Here is a 4,291-nt window from a genome sequence, read left to right on the forward strand (position 1 = left end):
TTTGCTGAATAAATGTATTGATTTTAAGTCTGTGATTTTCATTCGACCCTATTTGCATGTCTTGCTTGATTGAAATTTCATGACGCTTAACTTGAATGGTGAGTCAATTTGTTCATCTCTCTCTAGCATGTGCAAACATGCCTAACTTCTTGCAACTTCACATTTTTTATGCCTCTTAGTAAATATGGGTAATTTTGTATGGGAAAAGCATGTATGTGACGATTTTTGGATTTTTTCATAAATCTTTAATATGGCTAATATGTGCACGTTTTGACTGTTTGGGTATGATCCTATACCAATTTGATTTGAGAAAAGCATCTCAGTAATTGATTTTTTATTTTTTAGATTTTTTCGTAAATCTTTAATAAGGATAATATGTGCATGTTTTGACTGTTTGACTATCATCCTGTACCAATTTGATTTGAGAAAAGTATCTTAGTAGTTGATTTTTTATTTTTCGGATTGTTTTGTAAATCTTTAATAAGGCTAATATGTGCACGTTTTTACTGTTTGGGTATGATCCTGTACCAATTTGATTTGAGAAAAACATCTCAGTAATTGATTTTTTATTTTTCTTGCCTTACTTGGTTGACAGACATCCCCTCACACATTAATTATGGTAAATTTAGATACCTCTTCTTGATTTCATTTAATAAGTAGGAAGGATATCTTTTTACTTGTTCTATTCATGGAAATTTCAAATGTTATAATAGGGTATTATTTATTTATGGAAACTATATCATGATTGGTGGAATGGATTGATTTACCCCATCCATTTAAGGGAACAATCCCCTTAATTGATTCATTATATGTTATGCTTCTTCCATTAAATATTATTCTTCCTTCATTATTTGGGATTGTGGACGGTCCTCCTCACTATATAAACTCACCATTCTCTTTCTCTAAGAGGACAAACTTCTCCTCCGCTATTACTCTCTCTGTTTTCTCTTAAAAGTACTTTGAAGTTCTTTGGCACTTTGAATTTCGAAAAACATTCGGTCTTGTCCTTGCTGCAATTGCTTTGGGTTCTATTATTATTGTTTGGTGCCTAATTGGTTAGTCTCTATCGACGCATTCTTTTCTTATTCTGTAGCATTTGTGATAGCAAAGCACAGAAAGCATGTCTATAGGAACTAATTTAAAATAATTATGATTTTGCTTTTTTCACTGTCATAAAGAAAATTAAAAAAAGAAAAGAATAACTTACTAGAGTGTACTATAACCAGTTCTAGCTGTTTTCTTGAACAGTAGCACATTTGGTGCAAGTTGAAGACATTCTGGGTATTGCTGTTTGTATTTTCTTGTTCTGTGTTTGCTTTGTTTGACTGTGGTTTCTTGTGAAAGTTTTGTCATAATTGAACACAGCTCAGGGTTTTACTTTTCATAGCTATTTTCCACTTTGTTTCTGATATTTTGTTGGGTTTTTGCTTTGTTTCTAGCATAAAAATGTAAGTTCTTTTTCCCCATTTTCTTTTTTAGGGCCAAGAAGGGTGAGTGATGTGGTGGGTAGAGGGGCCAGTGGGGGGGGGTCTTTTGTTTAATTCTTTTCAAATTAATGTAAAGATAATGTTTGATAGAATCTTATTGGGAAGACAAAGTGTGTGAATCACATTCAGCAGAGTGGGAGAAAAGGTGAAGAAATTTAAGAGAGGATTTTGAAGGATGAATGATAGCTCAGCTAGAGAAATGAATGAGAGATAACCTTAAAGGCCTTGTGGTTGTCTGGGCATTTTCTTTCAGCTCTTTGATCGGAATCGTAGATTTGCCAAGAAGCTGTTTCCAAAGAAACTGCTTTCACCAGGTTAGCTACTACTATATTCCACTCATTTTTAAAGAAGAATGGTTAATTTCTTGAAGGTGATTATTCTAGCTAGGGGGCTAAATTAATTCTTTTGTTGTGCTGCATTCTCATAGCTTGCTTGAAACAAGCTTCAAAAAAGTTTGGAGGGGATGAGAAGCAGCCAAAGCTTCGTTTGGTACTCATTTCTTGAACTATACTCCCACATTTAGCTTTCTTTTTCTTCTACTGTCTCAGATTTTAGCCTGATAGGAAAGTTTTTGTTTTTATTGTTTTTGGTTCTTGTATGAACAATGTAGATTACTGATGAGAACAGTGGGGGTTTTCAAAATGCAAAGAATAATGGAATGACCGATACAAATTATGAAAGCAAGCGCGAAATGAAAGCTCCAAGTTTGGTTGCTAGGCTCATGGGTTTGGAATCGATGCCAGCAGGATCAGGTAGTATGCCCCAAAAGGCTTCAGCTTCTGAAACTTAGAGCAATGTGGCAGACAAACTTGGTGCTCGACCTGGTGGATCTGATAAAGAAGATATGGATTTTGAGATGGACGAAATAAAGAGTTCAGAACCAGGTTTGCAAAGGTTTAGAGCTAAATGTGCTCTCACTTATCCTACTAGATATTTTTCTCCTTTGGAAGATAAAGCGGATTTAGTTGGGAATTCACTTGATCACCATTCAACTGACATCTACCTCTCCAGCAGCCCCAATAGTAGCTCAAGTATGGTCCCCGATTTGACATTTTACTATTTGCATACTTCCTTTCTTTCCCTCAAATACATAAATTAAAAAATAAGATAAATCTGAACTTGGATTTCATGCATCCATGCTTCTAATAAATATGATGCTTGTTTTCTTCCAGAGGACAAAGTGCTTGCTGAATCAGTGGACTCTGTGGATGATGAACCACTCTTTCCAAAACCTGATAGAGATCTTTCGAATTGTGAGACCTCATTATCCACCAGGAGGAGTTGCAGAGAACTGATTCATAACGTTTCTGGAGTACTCAGCAAGATTGATCAGTTAAAACAAAGCAAACTCAGCTACGCAAAATAGGTCATTTTGAATGCTGAACTCATATTTGGAACTACACCTCAACAATAGGCTCTACCTGTAGAGGATGGGTTCTCTGTGAGCCATTTTTTCCTCAATTAACATGAAATGTTTTTGAGTTTTCTATGGATGTCTTTCGGTGGGTTGCTTGGCTGTAATGACCCAAAACAGATGAATCAGCTTAAAGGATTCCCCTTTGATTGTCTATTAGAGTACCTAGACTAAAAATTTTCTCCAATCTCTGATTCTGGTTTCAGAACCTGTACCAAACTACCATCAAGTATGACCAAAGAGATTCTGATTGCTGATATTATTGATGAGGTCGAAGAGTGGACACAATTTGTTGGTTAGATCCCAGACGAGCTAATAGAATGGGATATGAGCCATTCTTTGGGTAAATGTACGGACTTCTAGATTGAAGAATATGAATGTGGCACTAAAGTTTCTAGGCATATTCTCCAAGAATTAGTAGATGAAGTTGTTTTAGACCTCTACAGTTCTAGCTAAATTTGGTGGAACTGTTAGTAGCTCTTCTTTTTGAGACTTTGTTGCAAGCCTATCAGTGCTGTTCTCATGTGATAACTCTTGAATCAATAATGTCAAGCAAAGTATTTTGTACAAATCATTGATTCTGCATCTGATTCGACTTATTGTACTTGTGCTTTTGCATTTATGAAAATTAAGAACAATCCCTTCGTGAATATCTGTTTGAAGTAGAACATTACAAGCACAAAATGAAAAATGGTTGAAATGTAAGAACAATTTGAAAGGAAACCCAATAAGCCTAAATGGATACATATGCAAAAATCTGTTACTACCTCCGACCCAAATTATGTGTCGCCCGTCCCAAAATAAATGTCGTCTTTCCTTATTTGGAAATTTTTCAAAGGCACAATTACCTTTTTACCTTTATTGGACCCACTTGATTTTAAATATATTAATACTTCTTTTTTAGTATTTGTTTTTTTAAAGTGAAAGCCTTATCACTTCAATCAAAATTTAAACTTTCAGCCTTTTATTTTTACAGTATCAAAATTATTTTAAACCACAGAGAGCAATTTATTCTTTTTGGTTGGGTAAACTAGTTTTCTTTGCCAACTTATTGTTCATATTACTGTGGTTTCTCGAGTAAAAATTGGATCTTTAAAGCTAAAGTTAAAGAAAACAAGAATTTAGAGGGACCTCAGTTTCCACATATATCATCTTACAATTGGAAAAAGTAACAAACACAACTTCAAAGATCAAAATTCATTTGTTTAGAACTGAAAATTAATTGAGACAGTGAGCTACCCAAGAGACAATATCCTTCTCCGCTATTTCCTCTAACACGTCATATGCCTCGTCAATACTTCACACTCACGGTACATTGATAGGAATGCATTTCTGACATAGCACATGATATGATATCCTACATTAACAAGTCAGCCGTGTAATTTGCTTT

The 4,291-nt window shown here is 34.7% G+C and overlaps 1 long non-coding RNA gene across 1 annotated transcript; it reads left to right on the forward strand.

Annotated features, from left to right (window-relative positions):
• The first annotated feature begins 231 nt into the window (after positions 1-231).
• LOC107843875 lies at positions 232-3,489 on the forward strand. The gene is made up of 4 exons (XR_007047955.1): positions 232-1,801; positions 1,915-1,976; positions 2,098-2,518; positions 2,660-3,489. It is a non-coding gene; the product is annotated as an uncharacterized LOC107843875 (long non-coding RNA).
• The last annotated feature ends 802 nt before the right edge of the window (positions 3,490-4,291 follow it).

The sequence above is a fragment of the Capsicum annuum genome, chromosome 12, assembly GCF_002878395.1.
Source record: "Capsicum annuum cultivar UCD-10X-F1 chromosome 12, UCD10Xv1.1, whole genome shotgun sequence".
NCBI classification, from domain to species: domain Eukaryota; kingdom Viridiplantae; phylum Streptophyta; class Magnoliopsida; order Solanales; family Solanaceae; genus Capsicum; species Capsicum annuum.